Source organism: Phasianus colchicus, chromosome 5, assembly GCF_987193195.1.
Source record: "Phasianus colchicus chromosome 5, bPhaCol1.hap1.1, whole genome shotgun sequence".
NCBI classification, from domain to species: domain Eukaryota; kingdom Metazoa; phylum Chordata; class Aves; order Galliformes; family Phasianidae; genus Phasianus; species Phasianus colchicus.
The window spans coordinates 20,220,432-20,237,520 of record NC_143440.1 but is presented as its reverse complement, the minus strand read 5'-3'; the positions used below and the strand labels follow the sequence as shown (position 1 = coordinate 20,237,520).

At 43.4% G+C, this 17,089-nt stretch overlaps 1 protein-coding gene across 7 annotated transcripts in view; it reads right to left on the bottom strand.

Moving 5' to 3' along the window:
* The window catches only part of LDLRAD3 (low density lipoprotein receptor class A domain containing 3), a 196,748-nt gene that overhangs the window by 124,865 nt on the left and 54,794 nt on the right, over window positions 1-17,089 (bottom strand). For 6 of the 7 annotated variants that reach the window (XM_090140801.1, XM_090140809.1, XM_090140802.1 and 3 more), the window contains one exon: window positions 12,983-13,067. The exons of the other annotated variant lie outside the window; for it this stretch is intronic. The gene's annotated coding sequence lies outside the window, so the exon portion shown is untranslated. The remainder of the gene's footprint in view (window positions 1-12,982; window positions 13,068-17,089) is intronic. 7 annotated transcript variants of the gene reach the window in all.

The window sequence follows — 17,089 nt, the reverse complement described above, 5'->3', positions numbered from 1 at the left end:
CGTCACATTCATCAGCCCCTCTCTCTACCTTCCTTTTTTTTAGCTTTGCAGAAGCAATTATTAAACATGCATTTAGTCGTGGGGAAAGCTGAACGGCAGTGAATCTATTCACCAAGGAGACACACGCTGTGCACTCTGGCCTTTGCTGAATTGCAGCTGTGCCTGCTTTTGGAGTGCTTCCAGAAGTGCCCTGGAAAGCAAATACTGAGCAAAAGTGGGAGAACAATCAGAGCCTTCCTTTTCTCCCATCCACTGGTTACACCATCACTAGACCATACTACAATTATACAGCAGGTGAGATTATAGTTAATTAAGAATTTGAGAGCAGACCTCCTGTAGCCATGCAGAGAAGCTGTCCATGTGATGACAGGAAACAAAGGATATGTGAAGAGGCACATCTCCTCTTGGCTGCTAGTACAGACAGATGAACACAAGCCTGCAGGGCTAGTTCAGACATAGCTGTGGGCCAGAGACTGAAGACAGGTGTTTATGCTGATTTTCTTGCTGTTGGCTTGTGCCAAGGCTGCTATGAGAAAAGTGGTCAGCTTCCCCTATTGCCTTCTACTTCTTTCCTCAGTAGGTGTCATGGCTACGGGGGGCAAAAACTGCCTGCAGGAAGTTAAACATATTTATACTACTTCCATGTTTATCCTTTGGTGAAATGAATAATCCTCACATTTATCTTTGCCAGTTTTGTAAGCTACAGAAATACACGATCTACCAGCTCTTAGAAAGTCTTGTCCAGAACTTGGTTTATAGACTGCTCCAAGAGAAACAACCTCATACCTGCAATGGGTATGGACTTGCAAAATGTGCTTTTTCTCCACCAGCAGCAAGGTTGGCCTGTTTATTGCTAGGACCAGGTTGAAAGCATATTTTAAACTGAGAAATCTCCAAAGAAAAATAAAAATTCAGGAATATATTTAGATATTCAAAAATAAGACTCTAAATAGAAATAAAGGCCCTCAAAGATCATAACCTAAAAAAACATTTCCCAAGCTCTCTCTATTACGAAGCTTTGCTTGATGGAAATAGCTGCCTCATCTGCATAAAGGTCACTTTCAGGCTCCCATGCCTCTCTGATGGAGGAAGAGCAGTACGAGGGGTGGGAACAGCGTGAGAAGAGGCATGTCCGTGTGATGCTCTGTGGGTTTTTTGCCTTTTAAAATATTCTTCTGTCAGCACTGATCATGCATCGACTTCCATCTAATTCCTCACATGTGAAAGCAAACCACAGAACAACTGACAGGAAGTTGCCACACAGCGTTATCTTCATCTGCTTGTGTCCTGACCTGCTAGAGGCAGCATATAGCCTTGGCAGATGTTGCTCTGTGATGATTTTGTGGTCCTCTGTGGTTTCTTTTTGTTTCCAGCTGCCTGAAGGGAATGAGCGTGTTATTCTTCCTTCTTGGCTGGAGCAGAAGGAGGCAAGCGTGACTCCTCAGCTTGGCATTGCTCTTCCCTGCAGCCTGTGCAATCAGCTCTGCTTGCCTCGCTAGCAGCAGATGTGAGGACACTACTGCCAGGTTGTTTGAGACACACTGGAGGCATTAGAGGCACAGGCTGAGCATCACCATAGCAGATGATTTCTGTAACCTATTGAGAGTCATCAGCTGCTAAGGAGGTAAAGCACACAAGCAAATTTTAAACAAAGATCTGGAATTTGGATGTTAGAACAGTATCTGCAGCTCCATCAGATAACATTTAATATTAAAAATGAAATAGAAAGGTTAATCAGCTCTCATCTTCCCTCACAAGCTCTCCTGAATACCAAGGTACAAACAGGGCTTGGCTGTGGTGCTCTCTGGGCTAATGAGTTATCGCTTTGGACATCTTTTTGCAGTGCTCTGTTTCTTCTTCAGCCCACATTCATCTCTCTGCACAAAATATTTCAGTGGTAAGCCATCACAAATCACACCCACCTAGAAGAAGGAAGCAGTGGCAGCTTGCTTCTGAGGTACTTTCACTTCAGCTCACACTTCAGGAGGACCATCTTGTAGTGCTTTCCATCCAGCAGAGGAAATGGGATTCTGAATGTGTGCTCAGGCATGCCAGTAATTTCTCTGCCCTGAGTCCAATTTTATGTATAAAGGCCAGAGAAATGTCAAGTGATTAGTTGCACCTTAGATTTGTATAATTGAATCAACTCCCTTAAAAGATGTCTGACACAATATCTCTAAGGAAATGGACAGGACAAATTCTGAACCTCTTCAAACCTCTTTGTTTTGCCTGGAGATTTCCTTACTGAAAGCTCTGTGAGGGAGCAGGGCGAATACTGCCAGGCACTGTTCAGCTGTCAGTGCCCTGAAGAGAAGTGATGTAGCCGTCGGGAGAGTGTGTCAGCCCCTGCTGGAGTTATCTATGGAGCTGGGAGAGGAGGCAGGGAAGTGCCTGGCAGCACCAGCACAGGCTGCAGTGACTGCTTGCAGGACTTCAAATTCTGGACCAAGAGCTTCTTGCAAGGGCACCAAGTGGATTTTTTTCTCATTTCCATACAGCAGATGATTAAGGAGTACCAGGCTGTTAACCTCTTGCAAAGGCTCATGTCTACACTCAACCCACAAGAGGAAAGCCAAGCAAGGACCAGTCGTGATAGCAGCAGTATTGAAGCCATACTGAAGGCTTGCTCCTGGGTCTATTTCAAGCAGTGCTTCTTCCCATTCCTACCTCTGTCATTAAGACTAGCTGCTCACTAGCTTCATTCCTTAGCCTCCCTGCATCTCTGGCTTTCTAATTGGTGCGTATGGTAGGAGAGGAAGGTGAGGCCTCTGAACTGTGGCATGCAGCGACCAGCAGCTGCAGGATGCCAGCTCCAAATACAGATCTAGAAAAAGCAAAAAGCACCAAAACCACCTCAGAATTAGCTTTATTAAAAGTCATTTCTAAGACAAAGTTTGGTTTACTCTCAAGAGTCTCCAAATCCACTAAAAATAATGCTGATGTTGATAATACTTCAATCTGATGGGCCCTTTTCCTGCTTCTTGAAAACAGTCTAACCAAAGTGACACAGTACAGTTAGTCATTTGGGACATGCAGCTTTTCCTGTTCTTTTTAAAATCTGTGTTCTGCTCAATGCAAAGAAAGCCAAAACAATAGGTACCAGGGCTTTGGAGTAGTAGTGATGGGTTTGAGTTTGTTTTTATTAAGAAACAGATTTCCCTTCACTTTTCAAGCCTGAGGAATGGCAAGAGTTCTTCCTGCATTATTCTTCAAGATACCCAGAGGACCTATATGCTGTAAGGAACGTCACTGAGAATGTATCTGCATGGTCAGGCCAAATTATGTTACTAAATTTGATTAGTTACCAACTCGGGCACAGGTTTAAAAAAGAGGAGAAATAAAAGAAAGCGTTACAACCTCCTCCCAGAAAATACATTACAAATCCCAGCCTTCATCTACTTAGGATTCCTGGGAATCTTCTCTGTCTTTTGGGGGGAAATGCCCTGCCATAATTTTGTCTGAGAAAGGACTGAGACATCAGAATCTGACTTCTCCCTCAACAGGGGGATTTGATCATTTGTCCTGTGAGCAGCTCTTGGCACCCAGAGAGGTCTGTCTGCTTTGGGGCACATGTCTGGTTGCTCAGGCTAACTATAGCACAGGAACTACCATCATCAACATTTGCATTCCCCAAATTCTTTTGCTGATCTCCACTGGGATAATATCATAGGTCTTCTTTGTTTGCAAATATAGATGTTTTACCAAAGTAATCTGCTGAGAACTGCATTTAAACTGAAGCCACATCACGGTGATTTGAGTTTTTTTTAAACAGCCTTGTTATGAAAAAGTGACCTTCGCTCCTTAAGTTCAAGGCACGAATGATTGGTGTTCAGGATATGGGAGGAAGGAAAAAGGTTCAATGCAAAATCAAACCAGAGTTTACAAAGTAACATGGGTTACATTGAAAACCCTTCCATCACCCCTCATGCTCTTAGCTCCATTCTACAGGTGGAGACACAGGCCCACAGAGATCAGCACTGGAATTAACTCCTGTTCTGTGGAATTAACTTCATGGTTACAAACATGCTCAGACCAGCCCTCATTCTAAAAGGAGATTAAAATATTTTAAAGCCTTCTGCAAATAACATACTGTGTTTTTGCATTGGAAAGTACAGGCAGATGATCTTTTAGCAGCTCAGGTGCTGTTTCTGCGTTTGCCTGCCCTTGCAACTTGTGTGATTAGGGTCTGAGCAAGGATGGATTTTATTGGGGTAATTTCTAAATTGAACCCTTAAGTATGACTAATTTGGAATTCAATGCAAGTTAAGCACACGCTTAGCTCCAAGTACCTGCTTCAACACGTGGCTGAAGCAGTGTTTGGTGGAGCCTGACTGATCCTGACTCTACTTGAGATGGCATAGACTGTGCAGTGAACCTCCATCCAATGATGGCAAAATTACAGCAGTACAGTAAAACCTTAAAAGCAAAGCATGCTGCTAGTAATCTACACTTGCTTAAAAGGGTGTTTTCATCCCACCTGAGGGTTGCCACATCACCTTGCAATTTCTGAGACTGACAGGCTGCCAGTGTAAAAAGCCCTTAGTTGTTCATGAACAATTAATTGGTGACACTGCAATTATGCCTGAATTGATCACCTTGCTTTGCAGGTTCACTCGGAGGCAAGCAATAATGATATCGCACCATGCTCTCTAGTTATGACAGGACTTGATTTGTGATCTTTACAGAAATTAATTGGAGTTCAAATCAACAGCCTCGGAAACAAAATGAGCAGAGAGATTAATAATATCTGTACAAAGGTGATGAAAATCTCCATTGCAGAACTTCTGCTTCATGCACGTTTGTAAGTTGAAGGTGATTTTTTTTAATGGCAATATTAAAGAGAAATGCTCCTTTCTGTGCTGAAGGCTGCAATAATACAATGGAATATTTAAGATCTGTATGCTACACAAGGTTGTACAGCAACAACTGTAGGCCAGAAGTACTACAAATGAATAGTGGCGTAGCTGAATATTGCCAGGTTTGAATCAGAGAGCATACGCAGTTCCATTTAAAAAGCAGCATTGTTATTTTCCTTCCAAATTCTCCTCTCTAGCATTGTATATGTTGTGAGCCTGAAGCAACAGTGAGGCTGGACAAGAGCTACATGGCTGCTACTGACAGCTCTCTAACACTGGCAAAGCTCCAACTGATGGCTCTGCAGGGCAACAACCAACTTTCTGATGCATCTTTGCACATCAACATTGGGTAAATGAGTGGGTTTCCATTTGACACTAGCAATAATGTTAAGGCCATATGTTGATCCTGAGAACAGGGAGCAGACCACTAGAGTCATCTTCTTCAGGATAAGAAGGGACCAACCCAACAAGTCATAGGCCCAACTTTTTATTCCCCTCTGTCAGCTGAGGTCCTGAGACCATCACACACAGGCCCCAGTCTGTCCTCACACTATCACTTGTGCCACAGAGCCACAGAGCCAACACGCCTCAGTGGCTTGCCTCACTAGAGATATGCAATTGCAATTGGGGACAGCTGTTGAAACACAATCCAAAGATCAAAAGCAGGGTCCATGCAACCCTACCATCTTCATCCACGTCTTAGAAACAGCAGGCCCCTCCTGCTCCTGTTACTCATCTGCAACCACCATCTAAATGAGCCATGCCTGAAGGAAGCCTTTTCTGCTGTTTGGTTAGTGATCCATCAGCTTTACTCTGCTCCTAGTTCATTACATTGGTTATTACCTGCTTCCCTGATAAAGCCCTACTTGCTATTTCGTCAAGCAGTGCAATGCAGACTGTATAAAATAAAAACATAATTTAGCCAAAATCTGAGCAACACTTAAACAGCATGGTCTGGGAACAAAATGGAAACAGCATGACTTTTGTGCTGAAGGACTAACATGGCACTATGGAGTTTATGGGTGCCTGCTGTAGCAATCACGGGAAACATCATATGATTTAAGTTGATAAAATTAATAAACCAGAATCCCTGGGCTGTTCTGGATAAGCCATTGTGCTGTTTTCAATGTATTTGTGGCTTCCAGCTTCATCAGGTGTTCTAGACAGTAAGGAACTGTAAAAAAGATTGGAAGCTCTCCCTGAGATTACTATGGTGCTTCTTTGTTCAGATTATTGATTTTTTTACACACAGTTTATAGATTGTAGTCTTTTCTGTTAGGAAAATTTTAATTTAGAAAAAGCTGAGATGATTAATTCTGAGCTTAAAACATCATTTTCTTTGAAATTTATCTTAATATTTCAAGCTAACATGTTACCTTTAGAGAAAAAAAAAAAAAAAAACCACAGGCAGATATTAAAAAGCAATCAAACTCCAACAAATGTTATACTACATCCAACAGACTATGACTGAATATGACACTGTAAGGAGAGAAGGGAAGATTCCTTTTAAAAGACTTAGGACTCAGAATTTTTCTCCCTCCTTCCTATCACTGGTTTCATTGATCTTACTGCCTGAGCGGCTATGACAAAATACTCTGTCTTCTTCAGCCTTCCTATATAATTTCAAGTTATACTAGAAACTAAAATGAGAAACAGTCATACAGAAAAAGTTGATAAACTCTACAGTTTATGTGAACTAATTCACTGCTTTAAGACATCAAAGGGGCTGGTGTGGCTGGTGGGCTTGGCTCCTCTCCTCCATCAAGGGGAAAATGGAAACTTGGGGATATAAATGAAGCAACAGTGAACCTTGCAAAGCAAATGGGAGGAAGCATGAGTAATTTCTGTATGAATAATCACCGCTCCGGATTCTGGGCAGTACATTTCATACAAACACATGCATTCCAGCTATAATGTACATCTGCAGTGTAACTCACCCATCTAGAATACAGACAGGAAATAAGGTTTTTCCAGTGTCTGTTTGAATGCAACAGGATAAAGCGTCTGAGCTTAACCCTGCCCAAACCAACACCATAGCAGGAAGAAGCCCAGAGGAATTTTCACACGCTTAAAGCATCTCACTGAATCAGGACCTGAACTGAATCTTGCTGATGAGTGTTTTTACCTTCTGGCAGGGGAGTAAAATCACTTTTGGGGGGCTGGTTTCTGATCATGTCATGGCTGTTATATTCAAACAGGATGACAGCCTCATTGTTACCAGGGATGGCAGCTCTTGTGGGAAGGCATGAACATGGAAGGAAGGAGTATTTTGGGATCAGCCCACACACAGCTGTGAATGGACTCCCCTGCCTGGAGCCAGCTCAGGGCACAGAGAAGCTGTCTGGCTTGCTGAGTTCTGCTGCTGCATACCATACACATCTCTTTCGAGGCTATTCTAGTCAGAAGCAGCAGAAAATTGAGCCCAAAGGCTGGGAATGCTAGCATCACAATTGCCAAGTCCATACCATAAAAAAGAAGTTGGTATAAATTGCCTAAGCCCTCATCATCAGTAAACACTTTGTATTTCCAGTTTGCTTTACAACCAAGAATGAATGCAACCTTACAAGGGAGCAAGGGAGTAACATCTTCCCCATTTTCAGTGGACTGCACCCAAACACAATTATTCTGTAGTAAAATGGACTACAATTCTAAGACTTCCTCATGGCTGCACCTCAGAGCTCCTTGGCCTTACATCTCAAATGGAGAATGTGATCATTATCAGCTTTAGTTTTGTGGGGAAAAAAAAAAAATCTCCTAAAACATATCCAATGATGTTTAAAGGATTACACAACAAACCATCCCAGCAACAGGCTACACGGGCTACACAGAGCTAATCCTGAGCCTGTAGAAAGCTCCAGACTGAAGCATCAGAGTCACTGCCAGAAAGTCTAAAGTTTATTTAGTTTCAAATAATGTTATTGAGCAGACGAATGTAAACATATGAAGCTCACAGTCTCAACACTGGGAGAACTATGTGAGCAGGACTTGATGTGAGCTAAGGGACCTAGTCTGTGAATGCTTGCAAGGACAACGAGGTCGTGAACTCTGTGGGACTACATGTAGAAAGAAGTGTGTATATATTGTTTGTAAGATATGCACAACTGGACTTCAGTGTTATATGCTATTCTTTAATTTCAGTACTATTCTGATGCTCTGAAATCTGTTGAGTAAGCAGGGAAGCTGGCCTCGCATCCTCTAAGGGTTTTGGGAGAGGGAACAAGGCCAAATGATCTCAACCCCTGTAGCTACCCAGAGCTGTGCATTGCTTTTGGGGAGAGCTCCCTCCTGCAGCCCCTCTGCTGTGAGAGGCAATATTTGGAATAATACTCTCTGACCTGCCACATTGCACCAATATAGAATCATAGAATCACAAACATCAGAAAAGACCTCCAAGATCATTTAGTTCTACAGTCCACCAACCACCAATATTCCCACTAAACCATGTTTCTCAGTACCACATCTACATATTTCTTGACAACCTCCAGGGATGGTGACTCCACTGCCTCCCTGGGCAGCCTGTTCCAGTGCCTCATCACTCTTTCAGAGAAGAAAAAGTGTTGGTGATCTTCTCCCCCACACTCTGTGCTGAGGCAAACAACGAGAGGATCACCTGGTCCATCCTGGACAACTTGCATCATGGAATAGGCATTTCATTGTGAGAGCTCATGGTCAGGCAGGTATCAGGAAATGCACATCTCTGCTCCTCACTGCAGCTTGTAGTCTTCCCTGTTGCCACTGTCTGGACAGGAGTTGATATCAATACAAAGCAACTTGCTACAGACTACATCAGGAATCAATGTCAAGGCTGAGATTTTCAAGCTTTTTGGCTTCTTCTCAGATCACTTCCTTCACCTCACACAGTTCTCAATCAAAATGTACATACCTTCTTTTACAAAACAGGCTCAGAAGCCTTAGGACCCTGCTGAGTTATTATGCAGTGACCCAGGCAGCATCTTCCAGGATATACTAAATTAAACTACACCCCTCAAATCCTTCCTCTTGAAAGACCATTTCTAACTTGTATTATTTATTAATCTCAGCTGCACTGAATTATTAAACTAAAATCCCCAATTACTCCCATCACTAAAAATACCACTGTGGCTTTTAGACCAGTATTTCTACTTTCTACTGTAATGCATTCTTCATTTTAATTACTGGCACCACATTTCCAAAGGCCAGTGTGTTATCTTTGCAGGATATTGGTCAACCTAAAAAGAAGTTTGACAAATGAATAACTCATTAGGTGCGATAGGCAGTGAATTCCTGAAGGAGAAGAATGTGGAAAAAAATCCTATTATCTAGGTGAACCAAAGGCGTGCCAAAGTGAAGGAATAAGAGAAAACATCAGCTGCTTCTTCCGCTGCAGGTGTGTGTGGCTCAAGGCACTTCAGAAGACTGAGACTGAATAGAGATCTTTCTGTGAAACAATTTTTTCTTTTTTCTTTCTTTCTTTTTTTTTTTAAATATAAGAGTCAAGCAGGAAAACAAGAAAAGATTTATAGGGTAAATTTTGGGCCTGAAAAGGGTAACAAGGGCTCCTCAGGTAAAACTCTCAAAAGAAGACATCAAGATAACTTCTAACCAAAACCACAAAGGATGCCTAAACAACAACCCCAGCCCAAAGTAAGCCTCATCTTACTGATGAGGCCAATGGCACCTACCAATGAATAACCACAATCCTCTGACTGCCGTAACCTATTTTGACTTAAAGACCAGATATTTTGATTAGCCCTGAGTATCCCATCCTCAAGGCCAACTGATGATTGAGCTGGCAGAGGCCCACCATGCAAAATCCTGTGTACTCATATGCCTCATCCCAGAGGAACTAACTCAGGAATGATAAAGTTTCATCTGCATGGCCTAACCCATCTCTAAGTATCATACTGACCCATCAGCAGCTAGGAGGATGTCCTCAGGAAAGCGAAAGGCTGGTTGTGACATGGGGTTGCCAGCCATCTGAGTTTTTCTCTGACAAAAAGACTCTTAAACAAAGACTCACTGGCACACTCTGCTGTGTGCAAAGTGCAGTACTGTGATCTTTACTCTAGTTAGCTCTCGCAAAGCCTATAATGCCATGCTTTCATTTTTGTTAGCCAGGCCAACTACCTGTGCCAAAATATCTCCACCTAGGTTTATAATATAGGCATTGACTCAAAGAAGAGCTGGCTTTAGGTTCTCTAATGTAATCCCTTTCAGCCAATGATCAAGAATAAGGGACTCCAGCAGTCAAGCTGGACCACGTGTATGATGACAACTACTAGAGTTTTTCTATCCCTGAATCAAATGCAGTGAATGAGCTTTCCTCCTCTGGAAACACCAATGTACCCAATCATCACCTCTCTAAACTCATTCTATCTAGTAGAACTGAAGTCAGTTGTTTGTTGTTTTTTTTTTTTTTTTTTCTGTCCAGTTCCTTTCTTATTTGTGTGCTTTCCGTTTGAAGTACTTGTAAGAATACTGCCACCAGCACTGACTTAAGCAAAACAGAGATAAAGAAGAAAATGCAAGGAAGACTCCAGGGACCACACTGGATTTCCTCATTACAAGATAATTAATGTATTACATTTTACCACTCATTCCCCTTCCAACCTTCTTAATAAGAAAAGACAAACAGAAGCCCAGCTGTACACAGCCAACATCTGATAGGGTCAAAAAACTTTTAACCTACAGCATATGCAGTTGTACAAGAAGTGCTATGAAAAGTAGTTTTCTGGGACCTTTACCATCAGAAGAAAACTACTGAAATGATTTATAAAGGCTCTGCTAGTTTTTCAATTTAATCTAGTGCCAGCTGGAAATGCAGGAGAAACCACTCCAGAGGATGAGTTTCTACTGCAGTCAAGAGAGCATGCACAGTACATGGTGGGAAATACAACTTCTTGTGCCACTCCCCATCAACAAGCTTCAGTTTCTGATCTCGGAGCCGCTGCCTGCAGGCACAATCAGGGATTCTAAGCCTTTGCCTGTCTGGAGTTGCTGGATTTCTGCAGATATCCATGCCTTTTTAAGGGTAGGGCTGGAAGTTTCATTAACTCACCTTACCTGCCACACCAGGCAGAGAAAATTAATTTTGATAAACAGACATAATCATATTTCCCTGAAGTGTTTCCCAGAGTAATTCTAGCCTACAAACGAGGGGAAAAACGCAAAGACTTAAGGTCTACCTTGGGTTCTTTTCTTATGGGAAAAAAAAAAAAAAAAATCAAACAAAAACACCAAGAAGCAAAGAGAGAACTCCTGTCCCACCCACGTGGAAAGTTCCCTACACCCATCAAGACAATGGCACTATGCCAGGACACTGCCCTCCATGCTTTCAGCTACCTGAGGAACACCCTCTGCTGCTGGGGCAGACATGCCTCCTACATAACTGTTTTCCCTGTTGTTCTCACTAAAGCCATGTGTTTTTCTGCTGTGCTCTGTCCAATCTCTGCTTTTCTGTATAGTTCTGATGTAAGTTTCGGTTTGCTTCTCATTTTAAAAGAGGATAAGGAAAACACAAACACAGCATTGTATGAACAAGAAAAATATATGCAAAGACACAAACTCCAGCTCAGTTTTCAAGGTGATGATTCAATATAGAAAAAAGCTTTTTGCAACTCCTAATACTAGTAAAGAAGGCAAATTTCATCTTTATTAAATTATTGTAAACTGAAATTAATAGAAATGGCTCTCAGTGTTTATGCATGCATTAAGAATTCCCCCATTTTTAATAGCGCCTATTGCAGGAGTAGAGGGACTACATCATCCTCCAAACAGTACTTCTGGGGAAACAAAACTAACTGGGCCCTTAATCTAATCTGGTTGATCAACCCTTTTCTCTTTTTATTTTATATCACATCACTTTCTAAAGCCCCATCTTTCATTCTGGTGTTAGAGCCCCACTGCAGTTCTTAGAAGTGGCTCTCTGCTATTCAGTGCAGTTGGCTTTTGAATGAAACATGAGGTTCTTTAGCACCTCAGGAGGCTGAGCATGCTTTAGCAGCTCAGCCTCAGCCTCAGCACAAGGACTGCCCTTTAATTCCACTTAAATAAATTCAGTGTTGTTGGTTTTGCCCCTGCTCAGAAAGGAGCTTAGTGGGAAAGTCAAAACAGATCTCAGCCAAAGGGAAAAAATAATAAAGCAAGCTCATAAATTAAGTCAAGCAAGTGTATCCTAGGAACAAGAAAGAGCTCATGCAGACGAGGCAAACCATGCCATGCATAGAAAGCAAATCCCCACTGCTGGTCCCCCCTCATGCCATTCCAAAGAAGCAAATCTCTATGTGAAGTGTTTGTGAGCATGCTGGAAACAGAGGGGCCCTGGAAAAATAATTAAGAAATAAATTCCACTGTTTGGTGGCATTTGTTCCAAAGGAAACAAAGTGTCTTTTGTGAAACTCTCCCTCCAGAAGCCTTGCAGAGTTTGAACTGCATCCACGGCCTCCACTGGTATCCAAAGTGATAAATCCAAAGTGAGATCTCATTGTTTGCCTTTCCTTTTGCTGCTTGAAATCCAAAAAGATTTTAAAATATCTGACTAATCAACTAGGTCTGATCCGCACTTTTCCCAGGATGTGAATCAACTTCATTATCATTTAAAAAATCAATTAGCTGTATTATTCAAGAAGCATACCCCCAAAAGTATGAGCGGGTAAGGTATATGAAAACGATGAAGAGATTATCCCTAGACTCCAATAACAAGCCCCTTCTCATTCATCATATGAAGTCATATCAAGTCTATAGTATTGTTTGCTTACTAGCATATATTAGGTAAGGGTAAGATTTTTAGAAGGAATTAAGCCCCTTTGGAAAATCCCTTCCAACTCTGGAGGATTTGGAAACCTAGCTAACAAAGCGCCTTACAAAATCCCCCCACTAAGCACCTTCATGTTTACTTTCTTTCCACTGAAACTCCAAGAAATCAACAAAGACTAATGACACTGCTATAAGCATTGTGAGAGAGGATGTGCAGTGAAGGACTTGAGGAATAACCAAATCCAGACTGATTTACAGACCTGGCCAGCGTAGGAAGAGCTGGGCTTCCCAGCCATCGCTTCAGCAAAGGTCCCAGGGAAAAAGGTAAATCACTAAAAGGATGCAGCCCTTCTTTTTATCAAAGAAGATTGGAGAGCAAAGCGCAAGATTACCTGCAATGTCTCCCTCACGGCCAAAATCACTGTCTCAGCAGGGTCCATCAGGTGAGAATATATCATCATTATCTTGCCTTCTCTCCTGGGAAGGAGAAATGAGAGGGAAATTATGAGCTCTGTAAGCAAAACGAAGTATAGAATGGGAAGGAGCTGAGAGACCAATTAAGCACTGCACACATGTAGGCTCCCCACATGGCAGCTGACCTACAAAGGATATCCAGTGCAGACAAAGGGCTGCAAATTGAACTGATAAAGCATCCACACGCAAAAGCAATGCAACATCAAGCTGTGTTAAGGGAGGTAGATTACCCTCACATTAACTCTATTTTAAAGATATGATTAATGCCATGGAAATCAGCACAGGTATGCTGGGGTAGGCACTCATTCAGCCCCACTTCTTTGCACGTGCTTCTAGTACGAGTTTGCAATACTGCAAACGCAAAAGGCAGTAAGCTAAAGGAGCTCTTTGAAGCCTAATAACCTTTTAAAGATATCATTGGAGTCACAATCTGAGTTCAGAGGAATAATTTTTCATTCTATTGTATTGGTAATACTACACTGCCCAAAACCTCACCTCATTAAGATGTGCTTCTATCCCTTCCTCCTCACAAGAACACGATGTGCCCACTAAAACTGCTTAACTCCATGGGATTGCAATAAAAATGCCAGGACTAGAAGCCACAACGATGGAGGGGTCTAAGGAACAGGAAATTGGAAGGGACATATATGCAAAACTACTGGAGATGCAGCCAAGACAGCAATTTCAGAAGGAAAACAATGCTGAGTAACATAATTTCCCCCTGAACCAGCAAGTCATTCAGCATCCTTGAATTAACTCACACCTCTGCTGTCTCCCCACAGCCTCATGAGAGAGGAATGAAATCCTTTATCAGCATTGTCAAAAAAACTCCAAACAGCATAAACATAAGAACTTCCCAATTAAAGTCAGTGAGCTGGCAGCTGCCCCGCGATGATTAATGGGTTCACACAGCTCCCTGTGCCCTGGCTCAGCCACGCCGAGCTAATGTTTGAGAATTTCATAAGCTGAGACCCTGCTTTCAAAGACACAGCCATGGCTGCACCGTGATTCCTCCAAGAGACAGGTGAAATTAGAGCTTGGTTTTCTCTTTCTCAGACACTTCGTTAAGAATGGGGCACTGAACAATGACTACTGGATAAGTGCTGTAACATATGGTAAACTGAAATAAAGGACAAGGGGCCTTTCTGGTAATGAGGAGGTTAGGCAGGGAAATCTGTTTCCATTAGAAAAAGAACCAACGATGCAACAGGGGAGGAGGGGAGCTGATACTGCATCACAGCTGGAAAAACATCAGCAGAAGGAAACAAGGAGAAATGCAGGTGGATGGGGACATACTGTATACAGCAGGAGCCTCCCAGGTTCCCTTCCCAGCTTTGGTGGCATGGGTGGCCAGAGCACTGCATGGCTTCTGTAGGGAAAAAACGTGGGCCTCAGCCATAAGTCACACACACATCTGCACTGCTGAACCACAGGGATGAACAACAGTGTGCTGTGGATGAGTAACCGCCACACAGTGTGCAGGAAATGCCGACTGCACAGAGCACGTACGTATGGACTGTGTCTCTGTGCAGCATGATGCTGCTGCCAGAAGTGCCTCTTGTATTCAGTACCACTGTGTATCTATTAAATGCGTGCACAGAAAGGGTGCTAATTGCTTTTCCATTCACCAGTCGTAGTCTCTACTGCCATAGAAAGTACGCACAATACAAAGCAAATTTCTGCTTAGAAAACAGAGCTGCTTCCAGAAATCTGCTGCATTTTAATTACTATCTGTATACATGCGGAATCCTTTTGTTTTGTAACAATGCCACCATTTGAGTCGCCTTTTCCACTCCCTTCATGTGGAGACCGTTATTGTCTGTATCTTTCTATGGCTGTGGCAGTGCCCAGCCAGGGACACACGCAGCTGCAGCAGGGGGGACCTTGGGACACCATCTCCACGTCGTGGCACATGCTGAAATTTCCCCAGCATATTTATGTTCTGCAGTGCCTGTTTTGCAGCCCATCCATCATCTGTGAGAAAGTGGAGCTGGGGAGCGGGAAAACCAACACACCCAGCCCACATTTCACATACCACACAGTGACATGAGGGCAGTGGGCAGGAAGATAGGAATAGGGCAGCACAGCTGGGAGGAAAGGCAGCCTGAGAGGGACAAGGGAAGTAGGGCCAACTTGGCCACTCGGGACAGAAGCCCTTGTCTCAGGAGCTTGGGTTTGGGAAGAGCATCCTGGGGGCATCGCCTTCAAGACAGCTTGGGGGGGAAAATTCCCCCTATTTGTTCAGCTGCAAGCCTTCTTTCAATCAGTTCACACTTACTCCTCAGAGATGAGCAACCCTGAAGCAGAAGCATAAGACACGGCATCACAAGTCCCATGGCTAGCCCTGCACTTCCACCACTCGTGGAACAGTTTCACATTGGAGTACACCTCATAAATCCACCAACTGCCTTTGTGCTAAATCTCATTTGGGAGCAATCTTTTCACTTCTGTCAGCCGCACGGCCCTTCCCCAGACAGGCACGTGCATATCAAGGGAAGAATGTTGGTAAATTCTTCCACCAGTTCAGACCCCTGCTTTCCATCTGGCAGTCACAGAGATCACCCTGTGATCATCTCTGTGATCTCTGCTCAGAAAAAAACCTTTGCCTGGAGACACTGGGGTTAACAGAAGCCAGTCCTGCATGCTGGTTCAGCATTACACCTGCACAGTACTGCTGAAGGCACTTAATTTCCCAGCTTTGGCTTGAACACAGTGATGGTTGGCACACTACGACACCACACGAGAAAACAGCAAAAAGAAGAGGTGAAATATTCATAGAAGGGAATATATTATTTATCTCGTGGAGAAACCAAGCAGCACTGACAGCCCGTAGGAGAGAAAGAAGGCTGAGGTTCATTAGCTCCCAGCTTCCCTTTGTGTCAGACACTCGGGGACACGTGCAGCAGATCTGGATGGAGGCAGCACCAATGCCAGGCAGAGGCACAGCTGAGCTGTGTGCGCCGAGGGCCAGGGCTCCTGCACAGAGGTGAGGAAGTGGCTGAGATGCCAGCACAAGGGCCAGCCTTTGGGCTGGTACTGGATGGCTATCTGAAGGGACAAGAGAGAGACAGTTACTGCAGCTCCAGAATTGGTATTCTACCTGCCTTATCGTTTGCCACAGGCATTGTGCTTGTGTGCAAAAAACTCAGATTCTGTCACCCTTTCTGAACCCAAGATCAGGCGTGATATACTAGGGAAGCCAGCTCAATTTCCTCTACATTCCTTCTTAATTTAGTGCCCAATCAGCATCAGAAACAAACACACACAAATAGCTCTGTTTCTCCTCACTCAGCAGATGAAATGCAGCCCTGCTTTCACGCACCACTTACACCACTGCGTGACTATGAATAATGCACACGTGAGTGCTCCCTGGAAGCAAATGGTCACTTTACATGAAAGTACACAAATGCTATTTCTTCACCCATGAGGCTGCTGTGAACATTTTAAAGTAGGGCTGCTGCTTCACCGGTTGTGCCTAAGGAGCCCCGGGGAGGTGAGGGCTCTGCTGTTCTACAGCCCTGTGCATCTCCCTATAGGGACTTCACTGCCAGCAAACGCCAAACATTTTTTGCTCCCGCAGTTTCGTTTTCCCCTCTATTGAAGCAAGGGGCTCTGGACTCAGGTGTCCCACTCAGCAGCTGCTTTAGTGTGAAGCTCTGGCAGGACGAAGGTTGAGCGGCATTTTATTTTGGCCTCCATAACTAAAGCAGACAGCAGTGGTTCGTGGGTCTGGAGAGCCGACTCACCTCCAGAGCCTGATCACCAAACATTCCTCCTTGCTGTTCCTCCTTCCTTTCAACAGCACACAAGATCACATCCTGGCTTCTAGAGTTTCTTTCCTACCTGGGGATGACCTCAATTGGTGGGAAGTACTAGACTAGGCTTTATAACGTTCATTTGCCTCTATAGGTAAGAGCTACAAGACAAATGCCAACCAAACCCATCTTTATTAGCCTAAATTAGCAATGCATTTCATTTTCTTTTACCTCCTTGAATCCAAAAAGAAACAACAAAAATATATGGCT